We start from the raw sequence: 13,904 nt of genomic DNA on the forward strand, positions 1-13,904 counted from the left end.
ACCTTTCTGGAGAGAGAATGTGGCAACATGGATCAAGAGCCTTAGAGATGTTCACACCACTCAGGGACTTCCCTGGTGGTCCAGTGGTTAAGATTCTATGCTTCTAGTGCAGGTGGTGCAGGTTTGATCCTTGGTGGAGGAACTAAGATCCCACATGCTGCGCGGCCAAAGATAAAAAAACAGTTCACACTTTCTAACCTAATAGACCTTTTCTAGGACCCTAAAGAAAAAAATCTCAAATATAGCAGAAAACATTATTTCTATATAAAAATGTCCACCACAAATTTTTTATAATAGCCAAAAAATAAAAACTGTAAAGCCCTAATAATTAGGAGAATCATAAAAAAACTAAAATATGCACACCCTGTAAAATATAATGTAGCCTTTAAAATGTTAGGGAGAGCAAAGGATACCTTGGGGAAAGACTTATAATACGATACTAAGTAAAATAAACAGAGTACTCACTATATGTAGACTATGAGGCCTACTATTTTAATGGAGGTGCATAAAATCTAGAAATAAATAATAATAACAGCAGCAAATACAGTATTAGTAGTAGCTACTACATGTTGAGCACTTACTGTGTATTTTCTCCTGTGCTAGGCAGTTAATTAGTTTTTTTTAGCCACAGGGCATGTGAGATCTTAGCTCACAGACTAGGGATTGAACCTGTGCTCCCTGCAGGGGAAGTGCAAAGTCTGAACCACTGGACCACCAGGGAAGGCCCTGTGCTAAGAAATTTTACATACATTTTTTTGTGCGGTAGCCACTACTATTATCCCCATTTTACAGACTGGGAAACAATCGACTCCCAGAGGGTATCTTGTGCAAGGAAGGTCACATGGCTGGTAAGTTGCTGAACTGGGATTTGAATCTGAGTGTGTGTAGTGGCCATGAAACTGAGCGTCGCAGACATCCAATTGTAGGGGCCATAACCAGGGGTTTCAGCTACACTCTGAAAGTCACTGTCACATTTGCATGGAGGACACACTTCCTGTTGGCATCTCCCATCCGATGACAAAGGCAGGGACACCAAGGCAGATCCATTTCTGATTGACACAAAACTACCCTGGTGGCAAATCTTGGCTGCAGGACTCCTTGACAGCCATGCCAGACCTCTCCTAGAGTGTGTGGTAGGCTAGGACGGTTCTCCAAACCTTCCTTCCTTCTATCCATATCTGACCCCAGCCTTTCCTATTTTTTTCCCCTTTATAATCTCACACAATAAAACAGTGTGAGATTATAGTTTATAATTATAGTCCCCTAATAAAACATAATCCCCTATGTTTTATTTATATTTTTCCAGTCCTCTAGATTATAGTCCCCTAATAAAACAGTGTGTATCTAACTTCTAATTTGGTGCCTGCTTCTTGGAAGGCCTTGTTAACAGAGTCTGTTGGACTATAAAGTCCCTGCTTGCTTCTTGGCACAGAATTGCCATTACATTACTTTTTGGTAATACTTTAGTGTTCGTTGCTCAGTCGTGTCCAACTCTTTGTACCCCCACAGACTATAGCCCATCAGGCTCCTCTGTCCGTGGGATTCTCAAGGCAAAAATACTGGAGTGGGTTGCCATTTCCTTCTCCAGGGGATCTTCCTCCAGGGGAATGAACCTGAGTCTCCTGCATTGCAGGCAGATTCTTCACCATCTGAGTCACCAGGGAAGCCCCTTGCTTTAATTGATACATAGTTTACATGAACAGAGGAGCCTGGCAGGCTACAGTCCATGGGGTCACAAGAGTTGGACATGACTTAATGATTAAACAACCCACCTGCCAAAAGGCTATACTTCAGTGGTTTTTAGCATAGTCACAAAAACGAGCAATGATCTCCACAGTCAATTTTAGACCATTTTAATCAACTCAAAAAGAAACTCCAGGGACATCCCTGGTGGTCCAGTGGCTAAGACTCTGAGCTCCCAATGCAGCAGGTGCAGGTTTGATCCCTGGTCAGGAAACTAGATCCCACATGCTGGAACTAAGGGTTTTCACACTACAATGAAGATCAGTGATCTCGTGTGCTACAACTAAGACTTGGCACAGCAAAATAAATAAAATAAATATTAAGAAACTCTGCACTCATTAGCTATCATGACTCATACCCCCTCATTTCCACTAGCCCTAAGCAACCACAAATTTATTTCCTATCTCTACAGGTTCTCCTATTTGGACATTTCATATAGATGGAATTGTATTGTATGGTACGTGGTCTTCGGTGACGAGCCTCTTTCTTAGTGTAGTTTTCAAGGTTCATCCAGGTTGTTGTATATGTATATATATGTGTATATATGTCAACACTTCATTTCTTATTAGAGCTGAATAATATCCTACTGTATGGATATATCATATTTTGTTTATCTAGTCATCCGTTGATTCACACCACTTCCCATTTCATTTGGGTTGATTCCACCTTTTGGCCATACTAAATAATGCTACTAAAACATGTACAAGTTTTTGTGTGCATATAGTTTCATCTCCCTTGGGTAGATTCCAAGGAGTGGGATTTCTGGATCAAAGAGTAACTCCCTGTTTAACTTTTGGAGGAATACCAGACGGTTTTCCAAAGTGGCTGTATTATTTTACGTCTCTACCAGCATTGTTTGAAGGCTCTGATTTCTCCATATCCCTGTCAACATTTTTATCATAGCATGAAGGCAGAAGTGAGCCAGGTTGGCAGGCAGGTGAGCAAAGAGGAGCAGGAAGCACTGCATAGGCATAAAGTGCACTGCATTCCAGGATCTAACGCCTGATGATCTGAGGTGGAGCTGATGTAATAATAAAAGAAATAAAGTGCACAATAAATACTATGCCCTTGAATCATTCTGAAACCATCCCCCGCTCCCAGTTCATGGGAAAATTGTCTTCCATGAATCCACCCCTGGTGCCAAAAAAGGTTGAGAACTGCTGTGGGAGGAATGACAGAGAGTGGTCACCAGGCCTCATGAGAGACCCTCAGCTAGAATCTTGCAGATGAGCTGCTTTCAGATTCCTGGCCCTCGGGAACCATGCAAGACAATGAACATTTGTTTACTCTTTGAAGCTACTAAATTTTGGCAAAAAATTATCATAAAGCAATAGAGAACTACTACACTGTTCCAGCCTGAAATAAGCTTTTTCGCTCTTGTTAAACTTCTCTCCCTCCTCTATTTTTTTTTTTCTTTCACATTCGGGCTTCTCTAAAGGGTTGAAATTGTGCTTCCCAGGTGGCTCAGTAGTACAGAATCTGCCTGCCAATGCAGGAGACACAGGAGATGTGGGCTTGATTCTTGGGTCAGGAAGATTCCTAGAGAAGGAAATGGCAACTCACTCCGGTATTCTTGCCTGGAGAATCCCATGGACAGAGCAGCTTGGTGGGCTACAGTCCATGGGGTTTCTAAGAGTTGGATGCAATCAAGCTACTGAGCACCAAAGGGTGGCAGTTAAACTGCTGATCTGCAGACTACAGCATTTGTACACTAAGACTTTCCAAGGGGGACATGGACATGGATAGTTTAAGAGTACCAGTTTCCAGATGTCCAACATAATATTTAATCTTTCCCAGAGCTGCTCAGCCTGGCAATGAGCCAGTAATCAAGGCTTCCTGCAGGTTATCTTTTCACAATAGCCCTTCATCTTTTTATTAGAAACGTAGAGCTATAACTCTCACTCATCTTGAATATTACATTCCACTGTGAGATTTCATTGCTTTGGAATTTAAAAACCCCCAGTGAGCTAAATGAAAGGACAATTTGAAGTATTGGTATTAATGTCGGAAGAATGAATGACATTTATTGAATGGATAAGAAAATTTTTTGCAAGTTGAGTGGTTTCCAATTCTTTGCTTTCAACAAAATTGAAGGAAGAGCTAATCAAATGTCATCTCATACATGGTCTAAAATGATTTTCCATGATATATTACTATGTAATTTTTGGCATACACTTCGGGGAGAGTTCAGAGAACTGAGTGGCACTGCTGTAGCAAACAGCGTCATTTTCCATCTGCTTCTGTAGGTGAACAAGTTCGCTTGGTACTTACAACTACAAAGTGAAAAACAGAAAGACAACTGGCACTAATTTCTGTTGCATTCTAGAATATGTCATCTTCAGCCATGGATGCACAAATTAACTTTTAAAAAAAGTCCCATCCACTTTATTAAGAAATGCATTTCCATTTTACTTTTTTCTTTTGTTCAATAATTATTTGCCAAATGTGCAGTGCATTATGTCATACTGCTTGTGTGAATGTGCTCAGGTGCTCAGTTGTGTCCAACTGTCTGCGACCCCATGGACTGTAGCCCGCCAGGCTCCTCTGTCCATGGGATCTCCCAGGCAAGAATACTGCACTGGGGTGCCATTTCCTTCTCCAGGGGATCTTCCCAGGGATCAAACCCGATCTCTTACGTGTCCTGCACTGTTAGGCAGACCCTTTACCACTAGCGCCACCTGGGAAGCCCAGATTAAAAACTGTATTGATAAATTTAATCCAGAAGGAAAAAATATTATTTTATTTTTTTATTTTTATTTTTTTGGGGGGCCAGTCCTCTACTATCCTCCTCACTGCCCTTAGCCTTTCCCCGTGGCTCACAAGACAGCACTCAGAGTGAGTGGGGGCAGGTGGCAGGAGAAGCCTGGCGGGCTGTCTCGGGAGTGAGGATGGAGGTCTGGGCCAACTGGGCAAAGTGTATTCTCTGAGCAGCCTTGGCTGCACGGACAATTCTTTCCCCCAAGGATATGGGTAGAAGAGCTAAGTGATCCTTGGGCTCTGCAGGCAGAGACTGAGAAACGAGGATGAACCTGAAGGCCAATAGCAGGAATATCCAGGGAGGGGACTGGGACCCCAACGATCAGTTCAGGACCTCATAGACACTAAGGCCAGAGAGCGGAGAGGCTGAAGAACGTGGGTTCTCTGGACAGCTGCTGAGCTAACTGGGCCTCCAGGTGTCTCCTAGTGTGGGCTACAGAGATGGTTGCAGGCGTGTGGCTTGAGAGACAGGGTCAATGTCCTACCACACATAAAACTAAAAAGAAGAGAAAAATGAGAGGTGAAAACTTTGGCCGCCTGATGCAAAGAGCCAACTCATTGGAAAAGACCCTGATGATGGGAAAGACTGAGGGCAGGAGGAGAAGGGGGCGACAGAGGAAGAGATGGTTGGATGGCATCACCAACTAGATGGACATGCGTTTGAGCAAGCTTGGGGAGATAGTGAAGGACAGGGGAACCTGGAGTGCTGCAGTTCATGGGGGTGCAAAGAGTTGGACATGACTTAGTGACTGAACAACATGTGAGGGTGTCAAGTCTGAGGTGACGGGGGCTGTTCAGGAAGGCGGCTCCTCCTTTGGGCTCTGCCTGCGCTTGGGGAGACGTGAGGCCCAGAGACAAGGGTTTGGAGTCATTTTCAGACCACGGGACATGGAAGCTGTAAGCGTGGCCAAGATCACCCGGAGCACATGGACAGTGAGCAGAAGAACCAGATGGAAGCCTGGGGACTGCCAACACATGAGGATCAGCCGAGGGAGGGAGTCAGCAAAGATTCCAGCAGGCGGTGGCCTGAGGTGATCACAGCTGAGCCAGGGGAGAAGGAAGGGTGAGTAGGAGCAAACGACACACAGCAGTCAAGCGAGCGCAGGGCAGTGCCCCTGGATTTCACAATTAGGCCATCAGAAAATGTGATATTTAAGTGGCAATCAGGACTTTCTTGGCATTAGTGGTTAGGGCTCTGTGCTTCCACTGCAGGGGGTGCAGGTTTGATCCCTGGTCAGGCAACTAAGATCCCACATGGCATGGCTCCGAAAAAGTAATAATAAAAAATAAAATAATATTTTTTCCTTCTGGATTAAATTTATCAATACAATTTTTAATCATCAGGCTTCCCAGGTGGCCCTAGTGGTAAAGAATGTGCCTGCCAGTGTAGGAATCCGCAGATTCGATCCCTGGGTCAGGAAGATCCCTTGGAGAAGGAAATGGCACCCCACTCCAGTATTCTTGCCTGAGAAATCCCATGGACAGAGGAGCCTGGTAGGCTACAGTCTGGGTGCATGCTTAGTCATGTTGGAGTTTTCATGACCCCATGGACTATGTAGCTCTCCAGGCTCCTCTGTCCATGGGATTCTCCAGGCAACAATACTGGAAGTAGGGTGCCTTTTCTTCCTCCAGGGGATCTTCCTGACTCAGGGATTGAACCCACATTTCCTGAATTGGCAGGAGGATTCTTTACCACTGAGCCACCTGGGAAGCCCCTCCTTATCTGGGGCGTTGCACCAAATGTCGCTCTCCCAGTCATCATGGTCATGACCCTGCTGGGAAGCCCCTCACACACCCCTCCATGGTGTCACCCTGGTTTTTGCTGACAGCAAGACAAAAATACAAGAACCAAGTGCCCCTCTCTGACCATGGTGGGGGCAGTGGGGATGTGACCACTCGGACGCAGCCCTGCTGAGCTCCTGTGGGTCTTGTCTCTTCCCTCCTTCACTCTGATGTGCCCAAAGGAGGCTGTTCCTCCATCTCCTCCATCAGTACCACACAGAGAGGTCACTTCCAGCAGCTATTAGGGGACAAAGATGCTGCTATCCTAACCACCCCCACACCATGCAGGCAACTGGTTTCTAGGCTCTGGATCCCCATCAGGAAATTTCACTCCTGAAACTCCAGGACAGGGCACATAGCACTTGGGGGCCAGAAAAGCTTCAGTCCCATCCTCTAGTGCCGCCAAACTCTTCATTAGGAAAAGAATGGTAAACATCGCTTCAGTCATATCTGCTGAGGCTGAGTACAATGACAACGCAGGATTGATGCAAAAGATACCGGCTCCACAGTGTGCTGGTCCACTACTAGGTCCAAGGACACCTGGCCACTTCCTGGGAGGAGGAAGGGATGAAGGAAGGTCACTCCCAGAGGCAGCATCACCAAGCAAGAGGCTCTGGGACTAGTGCTTTGTTCCCAACCCCAGCATCCAGGACTTACGAAGACGGCGAGAGCCTGAATGTTCTTTGGGGTTGCTGGTAAGAACCCTGCTCACTACTAGACCCTGGCTGGATGGACCTGGAATGTCCTCATCAACACAGCCTGTTGTACAGATGCATCAAGTGAAGCAGGACACATCTCATGATAAGTCTGTATCCCAACAGAAACAAAAGCCAGGGACACACACACACAAACACACACACATATACAACAGACCCAAAGGATTGCTAATTCTTCCTGGGTAGCATGTTCATTGCCAGGGACTACTTTAGCCAGGGTCTCCCTTAAAATGTTCACAAGGTCAAAGAGTGAGGGGCTTCCCTGGTAGCTCAACGGTAAAGAATCTACCTGCCAATGCAGGTAGACAAGAGTTCGATCCCTGGGTCAGGAAGATCTCCTGGAGAAGGGAATGGCAACCGACTCCAGTATTCTTGCCTGGGAAATCCCATGGACAGAGGAGCCTATAGTCCATGGGGTCGCAAACAGTTGAACATGACTTAGTGACTAAACAACAAGGCCAATGGGGTCATACAACCATGAAAGCACCACTTTGCCTTCTCCCTGGATTATGATCCATCCTAGGTCCCCACATTCATTATTTGGTCAGCAAAGCAATCAGAGTCTGCTGTCCGAAGGGGCTCTAGGTACTGTCTCCACTCTCCTGTGTGTCTGTGTAACTAAGCAGAGTTACTCTATTGTGTGAAGGGACAGACTCTTCAATAAGCAGTGAAGGGGAAACTGGATAATCACATGTAAAAGAATGAAACTTGACCCCTATCCTATGCCACTCATCAAAATAAACTCAAAATGGATTAACGACTTAAATGTAAGAACTAAAACCACAGAAGTCCTGGAAGAACACATGGGGGGAAATTTCCACATACACCAAGAGCACAAGCAACAAAAGCAAAAATAAAAAGTGGGACTACATCAAACTAAAAAGCTACTGCACAGCAAAAGAAACAATCAATACAATGAAAAGGCAACCTATGGAATGGGAGAAAATATTTGGAAACTATCTATATGATAAGGCAATGGCAACCCACTCCAGTACTCTTGCCTGGAAAATCCCATGGATGGAGGAGCCTGGTAGGCTGCAGTCCATGGGGTCGCAAAGAGTCGGACACGACTGAGCGACTTCACTTTCATTTTTCACTTTCATGCATTGGAGAAAGAAATGGCAACCCACTCCAGTGTTCTTGCCTGGAGAATCCCAGGGACGGGGGAGCCTGGTGGGCTGCTGTCTATGGGGTTGCACAGAGTCGGACACAACTGAAGCGACTTGGCATATGATAAGGAGTTAATTTCCAAAACATAGAAGGAACTCATACAACCCAACAGCAAACCCCCACTCCAATAATTTGATTTAAAACTGGGCAGAGGACTTAAACAGACTTTCACCTTACATCTTAGCATGGCTATTATAATAAGACAAGAGATAAGTGAGGCAGTGATCAAGACCATCCCCAAGAAAAAGAAATGCAAAAAGGCAAAATGGTTGTCTGAGGAGGCCTTCCAAATAGCTGGGAAAAGACAAGAAGCTAAAGGCAAAGGAGAAAAGGAAAGATATACCCATCTGAATGCAGAGTTCCAAAGAATAGCAAGGAGAGATAAGAAAGCCTTCCTCAGTGATCAATGCAAAGAAATAGAGGAAAACAATAGAATGGGAAAGACTAGAGATCTCTTCAAGAAAATTAGAGATACCAAGGGAACATTTCATGCAAAGATGGGCACAATAAAGTACAGAAACGGTATGGACCTAAGAGAAGCAGAAGCTATTAAGAAGAGATGGTAAGAATACACAGAAGAACTATACAAAAAAAGATCTTCATGACCCAGATAACCATGATGGTATGATCACTCTAGAGCCAGACATCCTGTAACGTGAAGTCAAGTGGGCCATAGGAAGCATCACTATGAACAAAGATAGTGGAGGTGATGGAATTCCAGTTGAGCTATTTCAAATCCTAAAAGATGATGCTGTGAAAGTGCTGTACTCAATATGCCAACAAATTTGAAAAAAAGCACAGTGGCCACAGGACTGGAAAAGATCAGTTTTCATTTCAATCCCAAAGAAAAGCAATGCCAAAGAATGTTCAAACTACCACACAACTGTACTCATCTCACACGCTAGCAAAGTAAAGCTAAAAGTTCTCCAACTGAGGCTCCAACAGTACGTGAACCAAGAACTTCCAGATGTTCAAGCTGGATTTAGAAAAGGCAGAGGAACCAGAGATCAAATTGCCAATGTCTGCTGGATCATCGAAAAAGAAGAGTTCCAGAAAAACATCTACTTCTGCTTTAGTGACTATGCCAAAGCCTTTGACTGTGTGGATCACAACAAACTGTGGAAAATTCTAAAAGAGATATGGAATACCAGACCATCTTACCTGCCTCCTGAGAAATCTGTATGCAGGTCAAGAAGCAACAGTTAGAACCAGACATGGAACAACAGACTGATTCCAAATCAGGAAAGGAGTATGTCAAGGCTGTGTATTGTCACCCTGCTTATTTAACTTATATGCAGAGTATATCATGTGAAATGCTGGGCTGCATGAAGCACAAGCCGGAATCAAGATTGCCAGGAGAAATATCAATAACCTCAGATATGCAGATGACACCACCCTTATGGCAGAAAGCAAAGAACTAAAGAGCCTCTTGATGAAAGTGAAAGAGGGGAGTGAAAAAGTTGGCTTAAAGCTCAACATTCAGAAAACTAAGATCATGGCATCTGGTCCCATCATTTCATGGCAAATAGATTGGGAAACAATGGAAACAGTGACAGACTTTACTTTTTGGGGCTCCAGAATCACTGCAGATGGTGATTGCAGCCATGAAATTAAAAGGTGCTTGCTTCTTGGAAGAAAAGCTATGACCAATCTAGACAGCATATTAAAAAACAGAGACATTACTTTGCCAACAAAGGTCCATCTAGTCAAGGCTATGGTTTTTCCAGTAGTCATGTATGGACGTGAGAGTTGGACCATAAAGAAAGTTGAGCACCAAAGATTGATGCTTTTGAGCTATGGTGCTGGAGAAGACTCTAGAGAGTTCCTTGGACTGCAAGGAGATCAAACCAGTCAGTCCTAAGGAAATCAGTCCTGAATATTCATTGGAAGGACTGAAGCTGAAGCTCCAATACTTTGGCCACCTGATGCGAAGAACTGACTCACTGGAAAAGACCCTGATGCTGGGAAAGATTGAAGGCGGGAGGAGAAGGGGACAACAGAGGATGAGATGGTTGGACGGCATCACCGACTCGATGGACAGTAGTTTGAGTGAGCTTTGGGAGTTGGTGATGGACAGGGAAGCCTGGCACGCTGCAGTCCATGGGTCGGACACCACTGAGTGAGTGAACTGAAGTGTGGATAAGGATGTGGAAAACAGGGAATTCTTGTCCACTGTTGGTCTGAGTGTAGAAAACTATGAAAAACTATGAAAAACATGAAAAACACTATGAAAAACAGTATGGAGGCTCCTCAAAAAATTAAAAATAAAACTATCATACAATCCAGCAATCCCATTTCTGTGTATGGATCCGAAGGAAATGAAGTCATAATCTTGAAGAGATACCTGCCCTCAGGTTCATTGTAGCTTTATTCACAACAGTTAAGACATGTCCATCAATGGAGGAATGTGTAAAGAAATACACACACACACACAATGGAAAATTAGGCAGCCACGAAAGGGAAAGAATTTCAGTCAGCCGAACTGAGGTGGATGAACCTAGAGTCTCTTATACAGAGTGAAGTAGGTCAGAAAGAGAAAGACAAATACCATATAGTAACACATATATATGGAGTCTAGAAAAACAGTACTGATGAAATTATTTGCAGGGCAGGAATAGAGATGAAGACATAGAGAATGGACTTGTGAACATGGGGGAAAGAAGAGCATGGGATGAATCTGGAGATTAGCATTGACATATATACATTACTGTGTGTAAAATAGATAGCTAATGGGAAGCTGCTGTATAACATAAGGAGCTCAGCTTGGGGCTCTGTGAGGACCTAGTGGGGTGGGATGGGGATGGGTGGGAGGGAGGCTCAGGAGAAAAGGGACATATATATACAAAGCAATTATCCTCCAATTAAAAACTTTTTTAAAAGAACCAAATAAATAAATAAAAGTACTAGATGGGAAATACAGCAATGATTTAAAAAAAAAAAAGAATAAGAAAGGGTTCTTCCACACCAACTTTCATCCTTTGAATGAACAAACACAAACTAGTTTGGGAGCTTGGCAGCAACAGGAGAAATATTGTGACACACCCCACAGTTACATTCACTTTTCCCCTTAATATCTAGACTCTTTCCATTTCTTAACAAAATATTCAGAACTGGGGGAGAGAGGAATAGTAACACTAAATTATTATTTGATAAGTGTAAAACCAAGGCTCAGAGAAATACAGTAATAAATCATAATTTATAAAAAATATATTAGGGATTTCCATGGTGGTCCAGTGGCTAAGACTCTGAACTCCCAATGCAGGGGGCCCAGGTTAGATCTCTTGTTGGGGTACTAGATCCCACATGCCACAGCTAAGACCTGGCACAGCCAAATAAATAAATAAATTAAATAAATGTTAAAAAAATACATTAGTTGGGTAGCTTCCAGTCTATGCAATTGATCTGCAGTTAAAAAAAGAGACTTTTGCCTAAGTCTTACATAGGTGTGTTCCTACACTTTAATTAGAAAAATTCCCGATAAAAACAAGTCTTTTAACTTTTTATGGGTCATGGATATCCCTGAGAATCCACTGAAAGCTGTCAATTCTTACCCCAAGAGTAGTTGATAAGGGCACAGATAGTTTTGTGTACAATTTGAGAAGCTCACCCGTGTATCTCCTGGCAATTTCTGAGTCACGGCTAAAGAAACACGCTTTAAAGTGTTAGCTGTACAGTGGTTGTTTTTTTTTTTTTAATTTATTCTGGCAGTGTGGTAGGTGGGATCTTAGTTCCCCAAGCAGGGATTCAACCTGTGTCCCCTGTACCCCTCCTTGCATTGGGAGCACCGAGGCTTAACCATTGGACCATCAGGGAAGTGCCCAGTGGTACAGTTTTGCAAGATGGTTCAAATCTGCACAGCCTACACCTGAAAACTTTATAAGGGAGGAGGGGGATGCATAACAAGTAAAAAGTGATTATGATGCTGTTTTTTCAGTATTTGAATTGAAGCTTAAAATTATGGTTTGGCAGCATACATATGCAGATTAAAATAAAAGTTATTTATCAACCTGATACCATAGCCAAATAGTATCAACATTCAAGGTTCCAAACTGTTCTGACAAATGGACCCCTGCACTAAAAATACCCTAAGTACACATTGCAAGAACCACTAGCTTCTCTCTATCTGCATCTGAGGCTTTCACGCCCTGTACTGAGGCCACATGCTTGAATCCTTGCTGTAAGAAGGCACAGGAAACGTTCACATTGTTTACTGCAATGTACACACATCTGCAATTTAAGATGACATCTCTTCCCACCTAAAGGAAGACATTGTGGCGCTAAGTTAGTGGGTTTCTAGTAAACATTTTGCATTAGAAGAATGACTACACAAAAACTTGCCTGCTAATTTAAGGATCCATAAAGTCTTCTTTTATCTTGGAGGCTGTGGGTAACTGCTAGAAACTGCGTTCGTGTTCAGCAGGCTTTCCCTCCTGGTGACCTCTGAGTGCCCAGCAGGCCGCTCCTGCCCGTTTTAGCCACAGTTCTACAAGTGGTAAAGGTGATGGTAACATGAGCTGGCTCCGGCTGCAAATAGCAACAGGCCTGCCATGAGTGAAAGCCCAAATATAGACCTGCCCACTGCTGACCGCTCAAGTGTCACCAGCAGAAGTTACATGCTGTCCCCTGAATTACTTCCATTACCGTGGGGACTGTAGTCTGGTGCCTCCATGGAGGGGATTAAGATGTCTAGTCATGTATAGAGGGTGGAGGGCTGTCAGCGCAAGGGCAGGAGGCTGACTGCAGGCCACAAAGAGGAGGAGGACTTCTGGGAGCCCCCAGGTATCCACCTGGCCTGAGGGGCTTTACCCAGAGCCTTTTCAATAAGCACAACTCCGAAGGTAATCAAACACAACTTAATTTTTTCCTCCCACAATTCCTTGAACATTTACTCATGTATTCTCCTCTCAGGATAAAAATCCAGCACACCGAGGACTTTCTGCTCCCTCTTAGATAACACACAGTCCTAGGGTCATTTGAAGGCATAGTCTCCATTCAGTAATGGAAGGTACAGTCCAAAATGTTAATTAAAATGTCAAACTTAGTTTGGACTTTTCAGGTGGCACTAGTGGTAAAGAACCTGCCTGCCAATGCAGATGCAGGAGATGTAAGAGTCTTGAGTTCAGTCCCTGGGTTGGGAAGATCCCCTAGAGGAAGGAATGGCAACCCCCTGAAGTATTCTTGCCTGGAAAATCCCATGGATGGAGAAGCCTGGTGGGCTACAGTCCACAAGGTTGCAAAGAGTAGGACATGACTAAGGTGACTTAACACCTAGAACAATGCACAAAATTAGTTTGGCCAGCATCAAAGTCTCCTCTGCTCCCCAGCTGAGGCCTCTGCACCTAGAAATCTGCCTTTTCTCCCTGCACCGCCTCCCAAAGCTGCTGGTTTGTTTGCCAGGGGCAGGAGGTGCCTATCTGAGCTAAGGCCACAGAGGGTGGGTGCTAGCTTCTTCTTCTCTGGGGCAGACACTCAGATCTCTCTGAGCTTTCCTACATCTCTGGGGTTCCTCATGATGCTTTCGGCTGGAGTTCCCACTGCTAGGCTGAGAACCCCTCTATTTCAGGGGGTCCCTTGCACTCCTCCTCCAGGCTCTGGGGGGCCACCTCTAAGATTCCTCAAATGAGGTCTACTCACCCATGCAGCTGGTTCTCTCAGGCAGGATCCAGGTACCTCCTTGCTGGCTCGGTGGTCCAGCTGGCCCACATCTGGATCTTGGGATGCAGGCTCCATCCTTGG

At 44.4% G+C, this 13,904-nt stretch overlaps 1 protein-coding gene across 1 annotated transcript in view; it reads right to left on the reverse strand.

Moving 5' to 3' along the window:
• Positions 1-13,895, reverse strand: part of FSD2 (fibronectin type III and SPRY domain containing 2) — a 36,811-nt gene extending 22,916 nt beyond the window's left edge. The window contains exons 1-2 of the mRNA XM_043921477.1: positions 13,803-13,895; positions 12,507-12,692 (exon numbers count right to left, since the gene is read on the reverse strand). The gene's annotated coding sequence lies outside the window, so the exon portion shown is untranslated. The remainder of the gene's footprint in view (positions 1-12,506; positions 12,693-13,802) is intronic.
• Between the last annotated feature and the right edge of the window lie 9 nt (positions 13,896-13,904).

Source organism: Cervus elaphus, chromosome 13 (genome assembly GCF_910594005.1).
Source record: "Cervus elaphus chromosome 13, mCerEla1.1, whole genome shotgun sequence".
Taxonomy (NCBI): Eukaryota; Metazoa; Chordata; class Mammalia; order Artiodactyla; family Cervidae; genus Cervus; species Cervus elaphus.